This window comes from Manacus candei, unplaced genomic scaffold (assembly GCF_025592945.1).
Source record: "Manacus candei isolate 608988 ecotype Guabito, Panama unplaced genomic scaffold, ASM2559294v1 h1tg000152l, whole genome shotgun sequence".
Classification (NCBI taxonomy): domain Eukaryota; kingdom Metazoa; phylum Chordata; class Aves; order Passeriformes; family Pipridae; genus Manacus; species Manacus candei.
In genome coordinates this window covers 1,324,286-1,349,977 of record NW_026138200.1, presented here as the reverse complement: position 1 = coordinate 1,349,977, position 25,692 = coordinate 1,324,286, and the positions used below count along the sequence as shown (strand labels likewise).

The following is a 25,692-nucleotide window of genomic DNA, read 5'->3' as shown; positions in this document are numbered from 1 at the left end:
CCAAGAGTACAGAACTGACAGCTTACTTATCACTACTTGCTAGTATTTTAATAGAAAGAACTCTTAGCTGTTCACTGCAGTCTTTTCCTGCACAGTCTATTTCCCTCCTGACCCCCATGATTCATGTTTATGAAACTTTTTATATCAGTGGTGTGACTTTCTGCTTAAGAATAAGGCTTTCTGCCAGCTCCGATTAGGGGAAATGCTTGAATGTGAACAACCAGATGGTGCTTGCTTGCTTTACTGACCCTGTGCAGAAATTTAGGTAGCAATAGTCAAAAGGTGCAAATGCAATGCAGTGCCTCTCAGAGACACTGGATTGGGACCCAAATAGCAATGTTTGCATTGTGTTCAGACCGAGTTCAGGTACTCCTAAACTTTCCCATAAATGGCATTTCTATTAGTTTATGAGTTGGCCAAATCTGAACAGATTTTCACACAAGCAATAAAAGGTCTAATATTCTCAGATTGTCCCAATGTCATATTGCAAGACTTAGGGTAAATTTTGAAGTTTTTGAAATGAGTTTTTAAATCTAATATAGTCTGTTCTCTCCTTATTTGATTCACAGGAATGGAGGTGGTGTTTTGCCAAAACTAGAAACAAAACAGAATGTTGTGTCAACACTCCTTAAATGGTAAAAACTTGGCAAAAGAAGAAGAAGGTATGTAATAGTATAATTGAAACAACAATTTGTATTCCCAGCTCTCTTGCTTATGGTCAGTATCATTTAAGATCTTTATTTTATAAAGAAAGGACAATGATAAATCAATTGACTGCTGGGTCTTAAAAACGTTGATAACTTTTAACTTGAATTTTGTATCTTACTCTGATGAAAAGTAAGGTTTGAACGTGATATGACCTTTGTTATTAATAACATCACGTTACCTGGCTGTTATAAGAAATGCAAAGTATTTAGAAATGTTGTTCTAGTTCTGGGTAGACAAGTGGCATGTACTATGTTATCAGTTGGCTCTCTCCTGCATACCTTCTTAGGGAAGTAAATAGCTGGCACACTTGGAGAACTCTGATTAAGATAATCTGGGGACAAGAGCAAGGGAACTGGAGGTGTTGGAGATAAATAGGCATGATATCTAGCAAATACCTACCTACATGATTTGTGGTTATAGCCTTAATTTTTTATTCCTTGCTAATCACTAGCCCTGTCAGGAATTTTAGATGAAAAGTTAAAGGTTAAGGGCAATTCCTTTACCTTTTTTTGCAGCTGGTAATTCTAAAACCTAAAGAATTTCCATGACAGTGTGATTCAGGGGAGAGAAGGAGAAAAAGTAATCCGAAGGGACACTGCTGCTATATTCATAGAATGCAGAAGAGCATGGTAGATGGCCTCAGTGCCTGGCCACCTTCAAAGGGATATAGAAATGAGTGTGAGTCACCAAAATGTTTTTAAAAAGCCAGTAGGAGTTTCTTCCATTTTTGGTGTACTCTGCAAGATGTACTCTGATGTACTCTCCTCTCCAGTTCCATCAAGGACACATTCTGCTGCCTGTCCCCCAACTGCAGAAATACACATGTGTTTTATACAACAGATTCTTATAGAACTGAGCTTAGCACAATGGCCTCTCCTCACACCAGATGCAGCTGGTTGGTCTCATTTTTGCTCCCTTAATCAATATTCTCAGCACATATGGCCCTGGGCACAGTAGTGATCATTCTACAGTGCTGTAGCCCAGGCAAGAAGGGAGAATTTGCCTGTACCTCATAGCACAGCCCTTGAAATAAAGGAGCCTTGCTGGAGGCACATTGCAGAGCTGCAGCCAGGCTCTGCTCCACTGCACCACGTGTGGACCCTTTTCAGGGAAATACTTCACATCACGTGTCCTAGCATGCCTCCATCTGTCAGTGTCAAAGATAAAGTCACCTGTAAGGTCTACAAATGTCTTATGGGGAACAGTTGGTTTACTTAAAATATTGAGTCCTTCCCTTCTTCTCTCAGAGAGTTTACAATAAGAACAGCCTCTGACTTTTTGAAGTAAATTGTATATTGGGCTAAGTTCCCACATTAAATATGAGCCTCCTGGGCCATGCCAGCCACAGGTTTTACTTGTGATACCTGCATCCTAATGTTATCCAGCTAAAAAAATACAACTATCTATGGAGAACAAAAAAACCTCTAGCTTGCTCTGGCATAGATTTTCTCATGCCTATATTCGCAAAACTGATGATAGCATGTCACTTTGGGTGGATCTCGTATCTTTTTTTAAGGGACAATTTTTTAAAATATCTCAGGTAGAAAAAAAGGTGAATTATCTCTGCATGAAAGTAAATGCATGCATTACTAAATACTGAAAGATAATTTTATGTACACTTTGCTGTGCCCCAGTACCAAATAACTATCATAGAATCATTGCATGACTGCACACAATTGAAAAATATGACAGGTAATTTCTTTGATGTGTATTGCCTTTGGGCAGGGACTGTCTGTAAAAAGTGATTTTCTAAAACTGAGTCATCCTTTGTAGGCAAAACGGCTAGAAAATAATATTAGAACAGAGACTTAAGGCTTATAGCTTTCTTATATTTAAAATCCTGTTTCTTCTTAAGAGGTCAGTGTTTATAAACACATGACAATCCTGAAAATGTGCCTAATAATAAGACTACACTTCAATTTGGTATTGGTTAGATGAAATTAACGGAACACCTCTTTGGCATTCTGCTACCCATACCCAACATAGTAGGCAAAACAAAGAATACATTTTCCCCTTTGTCCTTCTCCCTTGAAGGTCAAATTGCTACTCTGATTGCTTAAAAAAAAGCTGTCCTGCTGACAAGCCTGTCAAGCAGACAAAACCTCTTGCCCAGTATCCTGCCTCTGACCAGGACCAGTAGCAGATGCTCAGCAAGTGCTAGAACAATGTGACCTGCTGCCTGGTACACTGTTCTAGCTGGTCTTTGGCAGCTTAATGCCTTCCTGAGCCTGGACAGTGCCTGACAGCCACTGACAGATTCAATAGTGTAATAATCTTCAATCTTTTCTTGAGCCTTCAAGGGTTGCATTTTGCTATATGTATACTTTGCTATAGCTTTCTGTGCATTGCTCTGAGAGAAGTAAGTCAGGTAACAAAGAGGATGTCTACTTTTCATGGCCTCTCCTAGAAGGGCACCTGAATGTTCTTGCCAGAAGCAGGACAGAAAGATGGGCAAACAGCACTTCCCACAGTGGAACAAGCAGAAGAGAAGAACCAAGGCTGTATTTCTGTTTATAAATGAGACAGATTTAGGAGAGGAGCTCAAACATTGAGCTGCTGCTTAGCTGCTAGCAAACTCTGGTACAGTTTTGGCCTGTGTCAGTTAGCACTGTCTGAAATACTGCCTGACTGTTGTGCAGGCAATAGCACATGCCAGGCTATTCTCAGGCAATTCCCAATAGGCATTCATATGTTGAAGCCCTACCCTTGAACACGGCCCTTTTTCTATTCTTAGACAACTTGAATTGAAAGAAAAAAACATGCAAAAAGATTTTAGAGCCACATAATCACCACATGGAACACAAAGAAGACCCAGAGCCAGCTCTGTGTAGTGTGAACACTGCCATTTGGCCCATGGTATGGGAACAGTCCCTGCCCTTGTGTCACTTAACAGAATGAATGGACACAGAGAGGCTGGGAAGCTGACAAGAAAAGCCGTAAGCACACCCCAGTCAGAGCTCAGAGGTGGTAGGGAGAGTGCTTTCTTTATGAACCTGAGTAGTTGTGTGGAACTGGTTGTATGTCAGAAACCCACTACACTGATGGAGTAAGACTAAGCCTGAATCCAACACCAAGATAATTGGGATGCTTTAAAACCTGCTTATTATCTATTATGTCTCAGTATGACCTTCTCTACTTTAAAACAAGGCTATTCTCCTAGTTTATTCTTTTCATCTCACAATTCTTAAAGCTTAGCCAAACTCAAAGTAATGAAGCCTTCACAGAGTCATCCTGAGGTCTCCATTAGACCCACACTTTGACACACTCACGACATACTGGATAATGGAATCTGTACCTTAGACTTGTACCTTGTTCCATTGGGGAACATTTGTAGAGAGAACGTTAATAAAATTCATGTGCATGATGAGAAGAGGCAAAACCAATCCCTTGAGTAAAAAAACTGGTTCAGAATAGTTAACAACATAGAGATTATTTTTCTCTACTGCAAGTGGCCTTTGCTAACATGCAGGTCAAAGCTGACTAATAGCACTAATATGTGCTCCAAGAAAAAAGATTTTAGATGTTCAGACCTACAATATGGTCAAATCACTATTTTCACTCTCTTCCTCAATGCATCTACAGAAGAATAAAGCCATTCTTCATAGAGTACATTAGCAACTTGATGCACAGGGACCTTATACCATGACAGCAATTAAACTTAATAAAAGTTCTACAACTGAATTCCCTCGTGCCCTCAGCTGAAAATGTACTTCTAATGGTGTTTGAACTCATTTCCCTCTGTGAGTTTTTCTCTATAAGTTTTTTACTTTTTTATGTCATTAAGAATTGCAGCACAATTTGTATGTTTTAAAGTCACTATGTCCATGTTTCCTAATCATGTGGTTTTCCTCCTTAATTGAGTTTCAACAGAATTACTCTGAATGCTGTGATGGATAGGGAAGAAAATGTTGACAACTGCATTGATCTCCACTACCATCATCACCTGCAAAATTGGATCTTGACTTTGTTCATTTGTAGATTATTCTATTAATTTACTTATTGTTTTCTAACTATGTTTTGCATCTTGTTTTTCTCTAAGTGCTTTTCTTTTCTCTCCTTTCTGCCTACTATCTTGATTTTCTTTTCAACTGTGTAATCAACAGAGTATTTTCTCATTATATATTAATGGCCTGCATGTTTCCAAAGCTTTTATCAGATCTTTTTAGTTGAAAAAAAAAAAAACAACAAAACCAAACATGTGGGGAAACCATATCAAAGGCCTTCAAAAGAGACCTCTTACTTTTTGTCAGTGACATATACCCTGTTTATTTAACAATTTACATAAGATTATATTCCATTCTGGACAAGTTCTGGCTGCATGTAAGTTTCATGGTATACAGGAGAACTTCAGGACATTTCTCTGGTTTTACAATGCAGATGCTGAGATTGCATTTTGGCCAAATGTATTGAAGAGAAATGTGCAAGCAGTTATTAAAAAGGACCACTAGTTTTGGATTTGATCTTACATGCACTTATTCTAGTAGGGGAAGGACTCGTAAAACCTGGTTCTGTCTTGTGTGTCAAGGAGTAGACCACTCTACAACATAAGACAAACCAAGCCAAACCAATCACAACAGGCTGGGCAGACTGTTCCATCAAGAGCTCCACACATGGAGATGAGGTGAAGAAGGAACCATCCAGGTAGTCTAATCAGGAGCAGCAGGAGATGGGACGAGTGAAAAGACTAAAGCAGGCTATGGCATAGGACCAAGAGTCATTTAGGAGGTAGGGCGGAAGGTAGGTGTGCTAACAACATAGCTGAGCCAGGGAATGAAAGGGCCAGATCTGAACCTACAGGGAGCTCCTGGTCCTTGGGTAAAACCTCATCTGAAGGTCCCAGGTGAGGCTGGTCAGAGCAGTTAAGACCTACTAGTATAGTCACAGTCCTAACAGTGGGGTCTTCAATAAATTTCTTAGCGCCAGGTTTTTCGTCTATTTCATCTAATTCCTACCTACTTCATAATTAGAATCTAATGAGCTGTTTAAATGTCTTGCTGCAAGTGCAAATGACACTTAGCTGTTAGGCTCCTAAGAAGCTTTCAAGTATATTCCTGAAATCAGTGAGTCCATTTAGCTGGTCGACAAATCTTTGCATTGCATTTTGGCTTGAATTCCTCTGTCTCTTAACTTTGTTGTCTTTAAGATGGTGTTCTCACGAGGATTAATTAGCTCACGCCGATATTGCATGTGAAGAGCAAAAATTTCTTTGAACTACCAACAGTTATGCTAGGAGTTATTTTACATGCTAATCATAACATTAGAATCGATCTTCATATCATATAAACAGGTAGAAGAGATCCAGTAGAATTTCTCCACCTTTGTGCTTTAATCAGTTTGTTCTGCACTAACAAGCATGGGGAAAGTCAAAATCGGAAAATTTTCCTTGAAGTGTTTGAGTGGGGAAACAGAGGAGCGAAACTTGATGACAGATCTGTAGTTTTTCAGGATAAATAGCCTGAGCCCCCACAGTGCCTCATGAACACTTCAGGACAGACAGAGCAGAGCACATGAGAGCACAAGAATGAGTTGAGACTGATTTCAGGTTGAATGTACTTTGCAATAGATAGGGACTGCTCCTCAACGTCCATGTGACAGAATGTTTTGCATTATTGATATTGCAGTTCCAAATGCCATTATCCCCTTTGACTTAGGAATTGCAGCTGAGACATTTGGCAAGGTATGGTGGGGATCTGAGGGAGAAGGAGATAGTCATACTCAGACAGTAAAAATGACCAGGAATATAGATCAACCTCTAATTCATTCCTTGATGTCTATATCTAGTGAATATTATGCACATATTTGTCATTTCAAGGTTCATTTTTGATTTTTAACAGCTCAGCTATGTGACTGTATAGCTGAGTTACTAATTTTGTAGTACTGGTATCTTTGGAAGGGGATCCATTACTAGCTGATTGCTATAGCAGTATGTTGAGCCACATTTAGTCTGGCTAAATGAGTAGTTGAGCCCCATGACTGCTTTGCTCATGGTAGCCACACAGGTCTGTTTATGGGGTATTCGGGCAGCAATTCACATTTTCTCAGTGCTGAACAATTTCTATTTTAGATCCCTATATCCAGGCTTGGCTCAACACTGCATTACTCCTCAGTTATGCTGGTAGAACATAGGCCGGTATTAAACTGGAAGAACACGGTGATAAAATAGGCTTCCTATTCTCATTTTCAGGACGGTAAGACTACCTCCCTATGATAAGGATGAACAGAAATATCCTGTTCCAAATTGCTTCCTCAGCATGTGTTTTTCCTTTGTTGTTTTGAATCTTTGAAGCTTTTAAATATTTGCTGTGTGTTTCTGAGCACCCCTATTGGAATAGTCTAATTTAGTTTTTCCCACAGAAAACTGACATTAAGTGGTTCTTTTCCCAGAAATAATAATCTCGTTTACTATAAATTATTTTATTTGTAGTACCTTGGAGACACCCTAATGTCGTTATAATGAAAGGACCATTCATTTATAAATATTATAAAGCTTGTTTTCAATTTTTTTCTCATTTTTGAAGTGGAAATCATTGAATTTGATGGGGAAAGAATTGCTGTTACAAAAGAAATAATTTATAAAAGTGTATGTATAAATTATATAAAAGCAGAGAAACAAGGATATTCTGTTTCTTAAAAATATAAAGGAAAATATGAACTTTGTAAGTATAAATTAGGTGAAAAGTACACAAAAGAAGAGAACTATGCACGAGGTTGAGCTTTCCATTGACATTTACATTAAAATGTACAGCTGTCTGCATGAAAGAGATGTCTGATAATAAGGCAGGTTTTCAAAATCTAACTTGCACCAACATGACTTCAGTTTTTCAACAAGTCTGTCTAAAGGGAGGAAACTTTAAAACCAAGTTATAGAAGGACGCTGAGGTAATGATACAGGCATTTGCCCAATTTTTTTTACATAAACCAAGCAACAGAGCAGGTAGGGCTGTTCAGTATATAGTGGTGATAGAGTGCACAAAGTAGCACAGCAGCCTAAAAGTAAAGGAAATCAACTTTGTTTTCCTCATGTTTATGGAATATGTTGAGATGTGGAATTATTCTGTAAACATCTACACTCAGCCCCAGTATACCTTCTGGAGAAGTGAATCAGCTGGCCCAGTCCAGTTCCATGGTTGCCACTGAAAGGCTGGGACCTTCTTAGGCAGCTTGTGCCAGACTAGGATTTCCAGGGTGTGCCTCTAAATTAACCATCCTCTCAAGCTGCAGAGTTGACAGCCAGAGGGTTAAAAAGATTTAGCACTGTCCAACGAGCACTTCTGAAATCCAGATCAAGTGTAGAGCAGGTGCAAATGTTGCCTCTCCGGAAAGACCCTGTGACCAGTGGCTGTGTGACTGGAAACATCACGTTAGCCTAGCTAATGGACCAGGCAGCAGGGAGGCCGTGGATCATCGTAGTGAAAGGATAGACTGTGCAGCATAGAGAGGCTGAATGGGGTCTGGGACAGGGATGTTAATGCTTTTATATAAACACCACAAATTTTATTTCTCATTATTTATTTTGCTCCTTGTAGCTGGCTTCAGTTCAAGGCTTAGACCTTGACAGACATGAGACAGGGCCTGGTGCAAACCACACCAAGTTCAACAAGACCAAGTGCCAGGTTCTGCACCTGCGTCAGGACAATCCCAAGAACAAATAAGGGTTGCATGGGGAATGGATTGAGGGCAGGTCTGCCAAGAAGGACTCGGGTGATAAGAAGTTTGACATGAGCTGGTAACATGTGCTTGCAGCCCAGATATCCAACTGTGTCCTGGGCTGCATCCAGAGCAGCATGGTTAGCAGGTCAGGGGAGGTGTTTCTGCCCTGTCTTTCTGCTCTTGTGAGACCCCACCTGGAGTACTGCATCCAGCTCTGGGATCCTCAGTACAGGAAGGATGTGGACCTGTTGTAGTCAGTCAAAAGTAGGTCATAAAGATGATCAGAGGGATGTAGCACCTCTCCTTGAAGACAAGCTGAGATAGCTGGGGTTGTTCAGTTTGGAGATGAGAAGGCTCTGGGGAGACCTGATAGCCCCCTCCAGTATCTGAAGGGAGCCTACAAGAAAGTTGCAGAGGGACTTTTGACAAGGGAATATAGTGATAGGACAAGGTGAAATGGCCTTAAGATGAGAGAGGGCAGGTTTAGATTAAATATTAGGAAAAAATTCTTTACTGTGAGGGTGATGAGGCACTGGAACAGGTTGCCTAGGGGAGTTGTGGACTGGAAGTGTTCAAGACCAGGCTGGATGGGGCTGAGTAACCTGGTCTAGCGGAAGATGTTCCTGCCCATGGCAGGGGGATTGAAATTAGATGACCTTTAAGATTCCTTCCAACCAAAACCATTCTGAGATTATATGATTGTATGACTTGATACCTGGAGAGAACATGTTCAATGTGTGTGGGCACATACAAGCATCAGTTTGTGTTTGAACAGGTCCTATTCAGTAGGATCTGTCAGGAATTGAAAGCCACCAGAAAAACAGACCAGTGGATTTGATGCTCTCAGTGTACAGCCCTTTTTGGGGGCATTCCTAATTGAAAGACATTGTCCCACTGGTGATAGTCAGATGTCTTCCTATGTGAAGGGCTAAGGACATTGAAGATAGAATTATAAATCAACATTTAGCCCATGAGTCATGGCACACATTACAAATCATGCATCACGCTATCAAAAAATTTGCCTCTAGTGAATTGGCAGTAAGGCTTGAAGAATAATTAATAAGAAGTCCAGATTTCCCAGGTTGTAATGATTTTGCTTTGATCGGTCTACCTTCCCATGACTTTAATGCTTGTTTCATATGAACAATTGATCACTTGATTTTTATGGAAGTAGTTGCCAGCAGTTACATTTGTTGTGGTTCCCATCTATCACTATCATTATTCTTTGATGTGACTATTTTTTAAGCAATTATGTGTGTATTGAGTGCTGAGTTACTGTTGTAAAGCTAAATGTATCATATGAGTTATAAATAATTACTGGTATAGTTTGTCTTCCTACATACTTGGAGCATATGTACATTTTTAAGGTTAACTGACATGATTTTGTCTTAGAGGAAGTACATACAAAAGTAATCAGAGGCAGTTTTAACAGTGGGACTGGAGAATTTTGATGTCACTGGATCAGTTTTGCAAGTGCTCAGTGTGAATGGTTAACCTTCAACAACTGGACAGGCACATGAAGTATCAGTGGAGATGCTCTAGGAACCTGCAGTGGGGTTTTTACTTTATGGAGCGCTGTCAAAATAGTGTGCAAGTCTTTACATTCAATATACACATTACACAGAAGCCACAACTGAGAGGAAGGGCCTCATTGATTTTTCCGGTAAGAATTCTTTTTTTTTTTATTCTTAGCTCTCAGAGAGGCAAGTTATTAGCTATCAGTAAAGGTTGCAGGATGTTTGAACTCTGCTTTTTAGTGGCAAGAAAGTGAGATTAATGGGAGTCTAGTATATCTCTGCTGACAAGAATCCCATTTCCATTTTTGCTTTTAAAGGAAAGCACCGCATTTCTCGTAATTTGCAGCACAACCATCAGCTAGATACAAAGAAGAGAATATATATTCAGCACCCCTTCTGAGCTATGGCATCCTGGTTGTCACACTTAATGGCAACTGAGCATGCAAAAGCGCTGCACTGCTGTTTGTTGAGCAGTTAGATGCAGACTTCAGTATACTGGGACTTCATAAACCACCCACTCCACCCTCCAATTAACCCACATGTTGACTTTGCAATCTCTTCCTGGGCTTCTGTCTTGCATGTTTTTCCCCTGCTGCAGATAGTTTCACAGAAATCTCTGTTGAAAAAGGGTCAGCCTCTGTGTCCTTGTTCAAACAGCTCCTCCCCAGTGAAGCTTGCCTTTGGGAGCTGTGGGCTGTGGGGAGGGAAACACTGCACAAACCACTCTGTGTCTCTACTGATTTGTGTGCATAGAGCTGTAACACAGACTTCTATTTGCCCTGAAATCTTGTTTGCCACCTTTTGATTCATTGTGCAATGATTAATTTCCTCATTTTCTTTTCCCAGTCCACACTTACCAGCACTGATAAGAGATTGCACAAAGCCTTTTAGCCTATGTGTAAATTAGTGCTTAACTCCTAGGCTCCCATATTTTGTAGAATCATAGAAGATCTCAAGTTGGAAGGGACCCATAAGGATCACTGAGTCCAAATCCCTGCTCCTCACAGGACAACATAAAGATAACTCATGTCATCAAGAGCAGAATTCAGATGCTTTCTTGCGAACTGCAGAGGAGTTCCCGAGAACTAGTATATTGTAAGCAATTCTTGGACTGCCATACCTAGGAACAGAAAAGGTGGAATGGAAGGGAAGAATGTATTTGTTAGGAAGAGGATGAAGTGTCGTTCAGGCTAATTAAGGCTTACTGCATTAAGGTGCATTCATGGCCTCAACAGCCCTCTTAGGAGTATTGAAGTAGTAGTGGTGAGTGCTGCCAGGAGAAGGAAACATTTGAGACTGTTGTGGCAGTAAAAGCAAAGAGTTGGGAAGAAGTAAAGTGATGCGTTTGGGAAGTGCTGTGGAAAGCAGGCAGTAGGAGGAGATACGGATGGAAGACAACCTCATGCTGAGAGCCTGCAATCTTCAGTTGCTCAACTTCTTGTTATAAAAGAGCATCAGTGAGATGCCAAATGAAACACCACCATAAAGTTTTTGACCATTCCACACTGGACATCTCCTGTGCCTGACTTTGATCTGAAAAGATTATCCCTTTTCTGTGCCAGGGTATGCTGCAGAAATACAGTGTCTAGCAGGATGATCAAGATCTAAAGCAAAGTTGACAGTTTCAGAACTTGTTTCACTGACAGCACAACACACAAGTTAAAAAAAAAAAGAAAAAAGAAAATAAAAAAGAATCCATCTTCAATCAAGTTTCCTTATTTCCATACATGTTTTCCACAGTCACTCTCTGCACTAATTTTAGACCCATAAAACAATGGAAGGAAAATTGTACATGGCAAATATTGTACATTGGGCAGTAGGCAAGCTTTTGCAGCCTCCCCAGGTTCTGAGTCACAAAGGGGATATCCAAATTTGCCATTCTTCAGAACCCCCTTTGTTGTTTGAGTACAGCTTCCCTGACATTACCTGAGCCTGAAATTTTACTCTCTCCTAAAACGGTGTTGTTGATACCACTTAATAAATCCCCACAGCTTGATATATCTGTGTGATCTGATAAAGCTTCTCTTACTGCATCTTTTAATGCAGTTACCTTTAATCAGAGAGTAAAATGGCCTCAGAGTACCAAACTTCTGGACTATTTTAATTTCCTGTTATAATTGAATAGGTATAACCTAAGCTCTTCAGGCCTTATTTATAGTAGTTATAGTGGTGCACTTCCTTCCATGGGGAAAAGATACGTACCCTGGCAAAAGGGTTGTTTTGCTCTTACAGCCTTTACCAGTTCCTGGAATTCAATAGCTTTACTCACTTTTAGGCCAGTATGACCATGGCTTTAGACCCTGGGTCAACCTCAGTGAAAGAGAGCTAAGCTAATTCAAATTACTTTGCTTTTGATGTGGATAGAGCATACACAGACAGCTACAGTTATCCTGCAGAAACTTGTTTTGTCTATCTAGGGACTCCTCTGTCTGCCAGCACAGTTGTCACAGAGGTGTGTGATGTTTTTTCCCCATACTCTTAACCAGCATTTCTCTGCCAGTAAAACATCCAAGTTTAGACTAGCTGTAGTGTGAATGCAGCTGTATCAGTGAATGTTGTTTCTGTATTAGAAAAGAAGGGTATTGTACCATTGTAAGTATCTTTATTGTCACACTTATATAAGGGGTTGTATCAGCATAAGCACTTTGGTACAAGTGAGAATTAGGCCATTTATCTATCATACACCCCACTGCTGATGAAAGGGCCTGGTTACAATCAGCTCTGAACCTCTCAGGGAAAACTGCAGGATCTGGTGACTGAGACAAGTTTATATATCACTGGAGAGATTCACAGTGTCATGCAGTTTTAGTGGTGGTTTTGAAAAAATGCATAGGAGTGAAATACTTAAAAAAAAAAAAAATCCAACCGTTACCACAGCAACCTGCTGGGGCTAGTACATGTTTCCTGGTTGGTGGTATAACCCTTGTTTGCAGGGTTTGTTGGGCTGGCCAAGTTTTTTTGGTCTTGATAATCCATGCAGTTCTTAATAAGATATAATTCTGTGACCACTTCAAAGCTTGGTTTTTTTTTAGCTGCAGACAAGGCTACACCTAGATTTCATGCATTTTATTTTGAATAAGATTATTCAAGAGAAAAAAGGGCTCAGTTTAGAAAACACTGGAGTGAAAGAAGAGTATGACAAAATGAAGAGACATGCATTAGAATTTTAATAGCTTGCTTATGAAATTATGGCCCTATAGTGTCCGAATACCTTTTCATCTTATGTCCCTTACCAGTTTTTGAGGGACACATCATGTATGTGTTTTTTATTCAGACTGTGAGAGATTGCAAAGGATTTTACTAATCATTCTGTGTACCCCACTGTTGAGTGGGAACTGTTTTCTCCATTTTCTGGGGAATTCCAGAAGTACATTTTCAGAATTGTTTCCTCCACAAGACAGTTGAGACAAACATGTAGATATCTGCCAAGAACTAGAGTTGTCCAAGATTTGTCCTTTACCTAAGAACCTCAAGCCCTCGAGCTTGAAGAGTGTTCTGGCAAGGATATGACTTTGTATTTAGTCTGGTTTCAGTAAGACGTGGAGAAGCTAAAGGAGGCAATGTATCTGTGCGTGTCAACGCTCATATGACAAACTATATAGAAAGAAGGTGCTTGCAGCAGTAGTACCTGACCACCCTCAGAACAAGATTTCTAAGCTTTTCCTACTACCTAATGTATAGACTCTAATGGTGATGTTTCTGCTACTGCCTGAGGCACCCCCCCCTCCCCTATCCGTACACAAAAGATTGAAATACTACCTTTTATTGTTAGGAATCATCCATTCCTTTAATATAAATGCTTTGCAACATGCCAGTGTAGGCTTCTGGGAAAATGTTAAAACAGATTGACCCTTGTCTCTCTCAAGCAACAGTAAATTGTTCAGGATGGGCAATAACAGAGTTTAAAGGCAAAGACTGCCATTTATCTGAGCTGGCAAAATTTCTGTCATAGTCTGGGATGAAGCCAGACACATCCTAACCTAAAACAGGAGAAGCCTGAGAAAGCATTTACTTGTCTTTCCTGACTCTGACTATGGAAGTTCATGGCAGGCTCCCACCTCAGCACCCCACATCAGGCTGTGGGGTGGCCAGGCACATTCTTGCTTTGCTCACAAAACTGACCTAAAGCAAATCTACCAGGAGAGTTAAAGCAAAGTGAGAAGCTGAAATGGAATTACTAGTGTTTCAGTTGGGGTTTTTGCTGGTTTATTTTTATAAGAAAAATACAAATGTCTAGTTCTCCTTCTTAGATGGACCAAAACCAAATGATGAAGGCTCTGTGATTCTTTTTCTCAGAAGAGAAACTCTGTCCAGCATATACAACAGACTAGGCAAGTTGTCTCTGTATGCCTCTTCTCATGAATTCAAAACACTTCTGCCCTATGTTACATAAACTTGCTATGAAGCAAAGCCTAGGCTCTTCCTAGGCTTTGATAAATGCATGGAGGAGCAGGACACCCTGTATTCCTGGTACTGTTCTTGGCACCCAGGTGGGTCTCAACTCAAGCATATACTGATAATCCATCACTAAAAAAAGGCAGGTAATAAAACACTGAGAGCAAGCTTTCATGTCTCCCTCTTCCACCTCCAGGTCTTTACACAAATAGCTCTTTTTGTAGGAGCAGAGTTTTAGAGGCCATGTTGTTCCAGCCCTTTGAATCTCAACATTCTGTATGTCCTTTGAAATGTTCTTTCTTACAGCTTCCAACCTGTTTCTATCAGCAGATTTGGTGTCGGAATATGCTCTTTGAGTGTCAGTAAATATGACCTATCTGAACTTTCAAGATGAGTATTTGTTTTATCTCGAGTTCTCCAGTCAGCTTTTCTACTCTAAACCCATTTCTCAGGGGATGAAGTGAAAAAAAGCAGCAGCTAGTTTCTGTAAATGTCTGCTGGAATTGGTTTGAGGAATTTGGAAAAATTTGGGGGATTTGAATATAAAGGGTACAGTGTGTTTTCTGCTTTTGATTTTTCTGCCTCTGCCTTTATCTATAATTTGTGGGATCACAGTTAAATCATGTTATGCCACTGACAATTTCGTATGGTGTAATCATTCCTGATTGCTGTCTCTGTCCCTTGGTAGCTGGTTTCTTTCTTCGGTACAGCTCCCTTGAGAAACCACAATAAAAATTACAAAAAGAAAAAAAAAGAGTATCAGCAAGACATTTTATTTTCATCTCTGAATGTTTGAGCAAAACAGGGGAACATGTGCGCTGTGAAAAATGAAGCTACATGATGCTGAGACAAGTTTATATGTCACCTTGTCGTCTTTTTTACTGATTTCTTCCAACGCAACAGAAACTTGCCTTCATCAGCAAGTCTTAAGAAGCATTGGTTCCTGGAAGGGAAACAGTGTACATTCTAGTGAGGCTTTGCCTCACCATGAAGGACATGAAGGCATGATTCACATGAAATCTGTTCTGTTTCTGCGTTGTACCACGTGAACCTCTCTTGAGCTCCTGCCAGGCCCTAGCACATGTGCATTGCTGTTTCTAGTTGCTCTCAGTGTCCCTGAGTGGACAGGTTGTGAAGAAGCCTGTGCACCCCTACAGACAGTTCATTCTGCCAGTTGTGTCTTAGGGTTGCCTCAAACAGGCAACAAGGAAACTGTTCTCTGAACTGAATGTTGTTCACAGGGTTAATGAAAGTCCATGTTGTGGCCTGGCTCTGGAAATGCCAGTTGAGGCTAGCTGGCTTGGAAACATTGGGAAGCTCCCTCCACTCGGCCATAGGCCCTCAGTCTCCACTGCATTGCACTCCTTATCCAGATACCTGCATCTTCAGGGACAGAAAATCAGCAGACAGTACCATCCTAGAGACATCAGTGTTTGCTACTTTAGAGGCATTGCTTAGAACACACAAGCAGTGTTGCAGTAGGGTTTTTACAAAGGCATAGTGTCAGGTAGCATTTCACTGCAGATGGGTTTTAACAATTAGTGCAGAACATCTGGCTCTGAGAGAACACAACACAGTGTATGACATCTTTTTGGTTCAGTTTCTACAAAATAGTGAGCTGTGTGGGAGGTCTTTTCAACTGTACTTTTAAACAAAGTCATTCTGGCCAGTCAGCTTGGTGATACTAACTTCAGCCAAATACCTGGTTGATTCTTCCTGAGAGTAACCATCTCTTCAGTGTCAGCTGATTTAATCCAATAAGTCATTATCTGATGCATTTGTGAGACAGGACTGTGAGCAATAATGAGAGAGAACTGAATGATAGCTTACTGTTAGTAGCTTACAGGCACTGGCTTACAATCTTATGTAGTTCATTAACACAGAAAAAGGGAGCCAAAGCTGCTGAAGGTCACTATTACAAAGCATTTCTCAGCAGCTTTCTGTGTGGAATCTGTATGATTTTATTTCTTCTACCCTCCTTCCAGTGCTATGATTGTGGTCCATAAAACAAGTGGCAGAAGTATATTTTAAAAGCATTTGTTTCCAAGCACATATATTGATACCCACAAGCAAAGAAACAAGAAAGATGGAAGAAATTGAAGTAATAAGCAAACATGAAAAGTTAGGTTAATTTTCACGTGTTTATAAGTCAGAATCGTTACACAGCTTTTCCCTATATGCCTTTGGGATCATTCGTGTAATGAAAAAAGCTGAGATGTCTCCTCATGAGATTATTTCAAGATTTAGGTTTGGTTTGGTTTGGTTTTTTACTATGGAGGCTCTATATTCTTTGCATTTAACTTTTGAGCATTTTCAACCACAGTAAGTTCTTCTTGTAAATTGCATCTTGCATCCCTTCTCAGATCTATTAACTATACTATAAGACAATATGAATAATGAGTCTTTCAAAGAATGTTTTATCTAAATTAACCCCACACCATTAAATTTGTTTTATTATGCTAGTGCCTGTTACCATACACAAATTCTAGTGTAAATGTAGGCCTTTACACATGAAATATCTGATCAGTAATATCTCTGTGCAGTAATTCCCATTTGTAGAAAGTATGAGATCTAACTGTCCTCTGTAATTTTTTTTTTATTAAGAGAATTAAAGTCTGGATAGGACTACAGTAATTACTGTAGTAAAATCTGATAGTTTGAAGATGACTGACTGATATATGAAGCCCTTATATCTAGAGACCATGGGGAATTTATTTTGATTCATACTGTTTAGAAAGATAAACCTTCTTTCTTGCAGTTGAACTGTACCTTATTTCTCAGAAAACACGTTAGTGTAAAGACCTCAAAGTGTTCAGTGTTTGTGTTGATTGCCTCTCCAGACAACAGAAAAATAGGCATTGCAAGCTGACATGTCTGAGAATGATGGGCTCTCTCACATCAAGGGCCATCTGTCTCTCCCCATTGACTATAGAGGGGACCTAAACAATTAGTTGAGAGAGAACAGATTTTTATAAAAAAATAATATTAAAGTAAATGCCACACCAAATGCTAGTGTGGACATGTGCCATCAGCTCTCTAATGATTGTTGCTTACATATCACATTTTAATTTCTTATAAGAATAGCTTGCCACCACAAACACTTGCCTGTACCCTTACTATATCAAATTGGTACTTAAGTAAATGAGAACTCTCCTCCTTGTGGTATATCCTAAAAGATAGTGACCCTGTGGAGTTTCTAATCTTTCACAATCTTACATCAACTTCTTTTAATCTCCTTAATAAGACAGATTTTCCAAGTCATCTATCATCTCTGATGAAATAGAAAGAATTTGAAAATAATCCTGCAGAAGGACCCTTAAAGATTGTTTGGACCTTCTTGTTTTTTTCAGAGTAAGTTCATCCCTTCCTCAAGACAGAGCATTTGTCACTCCTAACAGGAATTTTCATTGCGTGTTAAAGTTTCTAGAGGTGGACACTTCTCCTTTGGATTCCATAACCAAGCCATACTAGAGCCTCACTATTTTTCTTAGCAGAAAGTTTTCCTTAAGATTTACTCTTCCTTGTTGTGGCTGCACTTTAGAATCCACTGCTACGGCCTTTGTAGTCTTTCACTCTCGGGGTATGGAACAGTAGTGGTTTTCTCAACACCATATACAGTACAACCTTTAGTTTTTCCCCCTTCCCTTGTTTCACAGAAGTGCAAAAAATCACGAGTATTTGGTGTCTTTGTTTTGTTGTTTGACTTTTTCTTAACCTCTATGCAGAGTATATGTGTTACCTGACAGTAAGTCTCTGTCTGTCTATGCACCACTAACATAATTCCCTGTTAATCTTAAACTGAGGAAAATCCAAGGAATACACGGGTAAAATAATTCTCCTAACTTTGTGATAGATAAAGCAAGACTAAGGGTTCTTAATAAGAAAAGGGGTGCTGAAAAAGTAATCACCAGACTAAATATATAAATGAAAGGCATGGATATAGGAAAAGCATTCTGCTCATGGGTTGAAGTCTGATTTCTCCAGATTAGAAAAGATTGTAGCCGATGACAGGCTATTGTTCTTTACAAATACGCAATCTGCTGAGACAGGAAGGTGAGGAGATGGATAGCTAAGTTTTAACTTGCATGCAAACCAGTGCCAGGACAAACAAGTTTTCTGGATCATTTCCTAACAAGGAATCAGGATATTATTTTTCTTCGGGGAAATATTAATAAGAGAAAACTGCTGAATTAATCTCAGCATGTTATACATAATGCCACAAACCTCCAGAGTTCACACAATCCACTGAAAATGATGTCTTATTCAGCAGAGAAAATGCTTGACTATAGCAAACTAACATGCATTTACACTATTAGGATTATCTTTCTGCAGCTGCGTGTGGTGTAAATGGAAATTAAATGTTTTATAGGGATTTAGGTGAGTATCCTTTTTACTGTGCTTCTTCTGAGCTGTCTACCAGCTGCAAGTGAATATAGAAGAACATAGTAGCTCCTCAAGTCCAAAATTTATCTTGTGAAAAGAGATCTTATTGTAGTTATGAATCTGCAAGTTCTCCCATTCCCTTATACCTTCAGCCTACATGTATACTCTCATGGGACAGAGTCTTCCAGAGTGATGCCGGACACCCTGTGCATGTATCATACAAACACATAAATGAAAAAGGTGATGCTTGATATAACTGGAAGCATCTTGAAGTGAACCTGTATGTTAATAAATATGGAATCTTTGTAACAGCTCTACAGTAAGACCCTACATTCTTGATACTCAGTTTAAATCTGAATGAGAATGCTGACTGTAAGTGCTCCTGTGAAATATTAGGTCTTTTAATTATTTGGAGACTCAAACCAGACATGCTAGAAAGAACACAGGACCAAGTGTTATGAAGTTGTACACACAGAAAGCCTGCTCTCAAATTCTTTCAAGTTTAGAGAAAGATAAAATAATCTTTTATAGCATTTTTGCTTCTTCTTCTGAGTCCTCATTTTCTTCTGTTTGTCCCTGCTGCAGTGTTTTTTGTGAGTCTGTTTCATTACAAGGGTCATCATGATTGAATACCATCATAACCCCCTTCTTTAGAGCATGCAGAAAACACAGAGCCTGCAGTTGCCGTGACCAGACATCTCTATTTCTGAAACAATTTTTGGCTGAAGCCTACATCCAAATATTCTCTGGTTGAAAAGCATTCTTATATGACAGATGACTAATTGACCATGAAGAGTCATACAGCAGATAGCTCAATCCACTGAAAACAATTGTATGGTCAAAGTTATAAGGGCATGGAGAAAAAATATTTTCTTTTGCTACTGAAAATGAATTTTATTCCAATAATATCAGTATGAGAGCAAATGAAGGCTGATGAGAAGGCAGAGAGCAGAAGTAGGTAAAGCTGCAGTACAAAATTAATGAAAAATTAGGTCACACCTTTATTATGCTAGAATTATACATTTGTGTTATAAATGCACTTATAATACAAAAGTTTAAATATTAAAATTAGTTTATATTAAAAGGTCATACTAGCAGATGATGAATTTAGGTGGAACTGACTCCTCATACATGCAGGTTCCAGAGTTACAAACTCAGTTAATCCTCAATACTGTGGCTACTGACACTGGATTTTATCAGTCTCTTGAGTGCACTCATAGGCCTTAACTGCCTAGGCCAGCCTTACCTGGGGTCTCCACACACACTCTGCTCTTGCAGCTAGGTGCCTCTTTTAAGGCCATGTCAGAGATTTAGTCCCTGCTGCCATTAAGTTGCAGGAGCACTAGTGTCTAACTCAGCCAAAGCCTAGCCTAGCAGTGGATCCCCTTGATCCTGATCTACCAATTGTTAGACTTATCTTGTTACTGTGGACTTGCTCCATTATTTTCTTGCCCTGGATTGCCCTCATCAAATCTGGTCCTGATCCTTATCTGTGCATTTACTTCCTGACTTGACCTCAGATCTGCTGTACCACCATGAACTCACCCAGTAATCTGGATCCTTTACTGACTTTGGCTACCACCTCTGAGTCTCTGCTGTTCATCTTGCTTGGGCAGTGTGGGGGCTGGGCTCTGAGACCCTGCCATACTTGTACTGTGCTCAGGTCCTGGCCCCTCTTCCCTTAGGGTGCAGCCAGTCCTCACTGTACCTTGAGAGGTCTATCCAGAGCACTGTTACCACTGTTGCTTTTTCAAATGACTCCGTTCAAATTACAGGAAAATTCAAACTATCTACACTACCTTTCAAACACCTTCCAAAAGGAGGTGATTTCAATCTCATTTCTTCATAAAGTACTGTGTAGACTTTATTGCAGAATATTTTAGTGATTGGTAATAAATTGAAATACTCCAATACAGAATAATTCTGTATTCTTACTAGCTCATACGGGGCTTCAAACCAGTGCATCCTAACTCTTGGGATGAGTATGCTGCTAGGTGATATGAAAACGGGAAATCTGTTTCCCAAAGTGGTTTTTCGTGGTCCTGATGAATCAGTTTAATAGAATTACCTTAGATCTCTAGCAGTATGTTGTGTTGTGCAAACTTGACATCACAGGTCTTCCGTATTAATAAGGCTCTAGGTGTCAGCTCAGTATTTTAGTGTGAAGACCTCTCTATGCAGCTATATTAATGCATGTGTTTACCAAAGGCAGTCACAGGGACCTGCTTGCTGAGATGTACGTTCTTTGCTAACAGGTCTGATGTAGAGAGTTGTACATGAAGAAGAGCTTCCTGTGGGAGCTCAAAGATCCTCATAAAGTCTGTTTCATGAGTGAATGTTCCTCATTCCCTCATCATAAGTGAATAGAAGTTTTATTCATACGTCCCAAAGAATGTAGCTTTAGAGATAATTTTCCTGTGTGACTTAAAAGTTAGATTTATTTGGTAAAACATTTCCAAAATATCCTGCAAGGACTGAAGCAGAGGCCTGAACAAACTAAAATCCAGTTTGTCATTGTTTTAAGGAATGAATGAAAAAATAAAGGCCCTCTTAAGTTTTATTAGATCTCAAACAACTCTGGGATTGCAGACAGTTTGTCGTGGTTTGTTTTTTAAAAATAAAATTGCTTCAATTACTGTCTATACAATTCCTCTACAGTCCATGGTTCAAGTTTCATTGAGCTAGAATTAGACTATGGAAGGACCCAAATAAATGCATTCAATAAATGTAAATATATATGCATTACATAAATTCAATAAATACATTCAATAAATGCAATATATATGCATTCTTTGCCCATATTTGGCATTATTAAGGATGTAACTGGTACGTAAACACCTAAATTTGAGAAGCTGGGGTTTGGTTGCAAATTTTGTACTGATTAATAGCCCAAATATATAAATTTGTTTGTGCCTGTAATGCAGCCCAGTTCTTTTAGTTAGAGTCCTAGAGCTTTATTCTTTCCTATGCCTGTGATACCAAGAACTATGCTGTTAGGATGACACAAATTGCTCAAATGAAAAGAGGGTGATTAAACTGACAGCTGTCTACTGGGAAGTAGTTGAGTAAATGACTGACTGTAGTTGAAAAAGAAATTGTGATACAGAAACATGACAACGTAGTCAGTCTCTCTGAACAGGGAGAAAAAAGCTGGGCTGTTCCCTGAATAGTGTCTGACTATATTGCGAATACTCAAGTATGACTCTGAAAGCTGTGGCTTCAGCAAGCACAAAGTGATCACAAAATAAATAAAGACATGAAAATACACATATTCCCACACACCCAGGCAGAGCAGGGAAAATAGAAAGGGATAAACACTGAATTCATTTACTTGCTTGCAAATGAAAGGCAGTGTCACAGCTAAGAACAACATGAGCCTTGGATTGTTTTTTCAAATAGGTGAGGTAGTTGTTTGGTTAGAATGAGAAGAGAAGTAGTGGTTGGAATCAATGTGTCTCAAGAAATAAGCTAGACTTTGAGAAAGCTTGTGCCTTACTTAAGTCTCCCTTCAGTCTGAAGCCTTAAGTCCTTATTTTATGGTCATTACTGGAAACTCCTAAATTTAAGTACTTGAGACTAGTAATTATCCAAATTCATTTAGGCCAATAGCAGTTCCACAGACTTCGGCAAGCTTGGGGTCGTGTCCTTAACGAGAATACTTACTTGCTATGTATATGCACACAATAAATATGCAATACGTATGTAAGGCATGCACTCCTACAGAATAAAGCTACATATTACATACAGACTTCCCTGTCTACTAAGCATTACAAAAGGCATTTGAACATGCCATTTCTCTTTTTTATTTTTTTCCTAAGGCAACCTGTTTCAGATATGAATAATCACGTTTTTGCAAGTTAACGATTACACAGTGAGTTATTAACTTTAAATACCCTTCATTCCTGAAAGCTAGTGGTAGAGACTTTTTAGGTTGGGGCAACTCCTCTTACATAAGAGTTTTTCTGCCAAGTTATTGCCTCAGAGAGTCTTAACGTTGTAGGTGAATGCTTACACAGGGATCTCTCCTCTTCACACAACAAGGGCTACTGGGGAGCTTAGATGCCCAGCATATGGAAAAGTAGGAAAAAGGCAGTCTTGCACTTGATAAAACCAAAGAAAAACGTCTCCAAAAAGAACAGAGAAAAGGAAACCAAATGCTGACTGGTAATCCTGCCTCCCGTGGAGTCTTCCTCCCTCATACTGCTTCCAGCATAAGCAGAGATCTCTTGACACCTAAGCAGAAGCTTAGGAACTCCTGGCTGGCTCTCAAGGGTAAGTCTCAACTTGTCTATGAGTTCACCAGAAAAACACTAGCATGTTGTTCTTTTTCCACCTGATTTTCCTTTGCAGTTTGCCTAGATAGGTTCTGGTCAGTGCAGTTTCTGCTTCTCAGACATTCCACCAAACAAACGCTGATATGCTTGGCTTGCAACTTAAAGTGCCAAGTTAAGCAGCTGTCCTGAAGGTCTTGGGCTCCCTTGGGTACCTGAGGTTTCTATGTCCTTGCAAAAAGAATAGAGAAAATGACATAAATACACACTTCTTTATTTTTCACTGGTTTGCTGTGGACAGCATGTACTAGCTAACAAGTTCTGCCCTTTGCTATTGTTATCCTAAATTAGTACTCTTTGGTCAGGTAATTAGATCAGGCAACTAGAGGGCTCTGTTGTTAGGCTCCCATTTAATGTGTATTTAGATTATGGGCAGCCTAAAAAGACTACTGTGGGTGTTTGGTTAGATTCATACAATAGGGTTCAGAACTACTCAGTAAAATTAACTTTTTTCCCTCCAGGCAGGAAAAAATTTTAAGGGTGTTCAAGAGAGAGGAAAGTGGGGGGGTTCTCACTAAACTGTGGTCAGACTATTAAGGAGTGGTGTCTATGAATGAACTTAGAGAAAGGTGAGAATTATTACAGAAGAAGACTGCTTTGGCCCTAAAAAAGAGGTGTGAGCAAAAAAGCTTTCAGACATTGGCTTGCTTCTCGCTCCCACTGGAGTAAGTGAGAATGTCTGTAATTGATTTCAAAGGGAGAACACCATGCCAGCATTTGCACAGAAATGCTGTTTTTATATACTTCAATACATGGGACCAAAGTTCTGGCCCTTCTGTAGCTTATGTAATGAAGTAATCTCCAAGGAAAGGGAAAATTGGCTGCTATATAGATGTGGAAACATTCATTAATCACTGGATCAGCACTCTAAACATTTCCTGTTTATATCCAGAGTGACACTTTAAATGACATTGCCAGCTTCAATTTGGCATCAATGTCTTATTTTGTAAAAACAAGCTGTTATCAAATTTAACAGAAATAGAACAGTTTCCATGAAGAAAAGGATTCTGAATGGCCTTTGGTTTAGATCTTGCTTTAGAAAACAAACCTTCTTCAAAAGGTGTGAGGTGATCAACTCACCTCAGACTGAAAAACTGAAAGGAATCTCATTAAAAAAAAAAATTTGAATTTGTTCTCTATTGTCCACTTCATGAGGAAAACAAAAATGAATTATTATAGAAATTTGCAATTGACTGGCTCAGCTAACAGTAAATGAGCCTGTGATGGATGTCTTTCTAAAAAGAAACTGCAGCTGTACTGCTCACACACCCAGAAACATCCGTTCTGCTTCTCTCTGTTTGTCACTCATGTTCTTTCAGAATTGCCATGATCAACAGTTCTCTCTGTCTCCCACCCCACTCCACTCCCCACTCTCCTAGACCTAAACCTACCTCCTTTTTCTTATCAGGACCCAAATAACACACAGATTTTTCATGTATTTCGGGCCACTGCATATAAACAGATTTTGTGGGAGACAGAGGGTCAGAAGGAATAGGGGAAGAAGAAAAAGCATCTGAAAACCAAACCTTCTAAATATTCCATTTCTATCAGTTGTCTTCAGCATGACAGGGCCAGGCTTCTCAGGCTAAATGTGTACCAGGGATTTTCTATATTAGGAAACAAAAAGCATTTTTGGCACCAAGTTTAACTGGTACAGGATAGCTGTGTCTATGCTGTTAAGCAGTTTTGCCCTGCAAAACAGGTTGGCTGTATCCAGACCACTAGTTTGACTGATTCCTGGAAGCATGCCCGGGAATTGTTTGGGAGAGCCCTACTTGGCTTCAAGCTAAAGCCATACCCCACTATGCAGCTGCTTGAACATTTGAATAGGGAAGGCAGTCGGTTGATAATGTGCACACAAGTTTCCTGGATCTGCTTAGTTTACTAGTATAAAGATAACCTAACTGTCCTCTGGACTGTAACCACTGAGGACACTACACCAAAAGAAAAAGTGCAATAAAGTGTAAATTATAAAATATTCTGGGTTCCAGGATCTCTCTGTGGTAATCAGAAAGTTTCATCTTTACAGTCTAATGTATGTCCTCTTCCCCATACACGACTAGCCAGGTAGGAACCTATAATGTAGGATGTTAGGGGGGTAGTGGAAAGCTCTTTATTCCCTAGGGCACATGTGGCTTATAAAGGAAGAAGAAAAAGCATTTAACAGAGAATATAGTGAAGCAATGCATCCAGCCTACAAATTTTTCCCTTGCCTATGTGTCTCAGCCATCACATCAACGCACAGAAATGCCATTCCCAAACGTCAGACTCCCATATCTCTCAGCCTTTGGAAAACAGGTGGATGAGTAATTTACCTAAGACACAGTTGGCTAAAATATAGTAAATACTAGAACACTATGTCTGTTCCTACTTCTTATCTATTCTGCTGTTTCAGCAGATGAAAGAAACAGGCTTTAAAGGCATATAAACTGCTGATGAAAGTGTGAGTTTCTTGTGATCTTTTGTGTGAAGTAATGGTGAATCTCAGAGTTTGGCTTGCAAGGTAAAAATCTCCAGCAATCTCAGCAGAAAATTATTGATGCTCCAATGTCTTGCATTTCTAGATAAGTCATAAACATTTCAATAAGGAAGGTTGTATTTTAATCCAGGAAATTCTATTCAGTGGGTTGTACCAAAAGAGGCTACAGAGTAACCTAATCTAGTAATAACTTGTGAAGTGTTTTTAAGCTCAGGTCCCAGGATATGGC

General features: G+C 39.5%; 1 protein-coding gene across 2 annotated transcripts in view; it reads left to right on the top strand.

Moving 5' to 3' along the window:
• The first annotated feature begins 22,637 nt into the window (after positions 1 to 22,637).
• Positions 22,638 to 25,692, top strand: part of LIFR (LIF receptor subunit alpha) — a 91,983-nt gene continuing 88,928 nt past the window's right edge. The window contains exon 1 of one of the 2 annotated variants that reach the window (XM_051772342.1): positions 22,638 to 22,925. The gene's annotated coding sequence lies outside the window, so the exon portion shown is untranslated. The remainder of the gene's footprint in view (positions 22,926 to 25,692) is intronic. The other variant, XM_051772341.1, reaches the window with a different exon arrangement.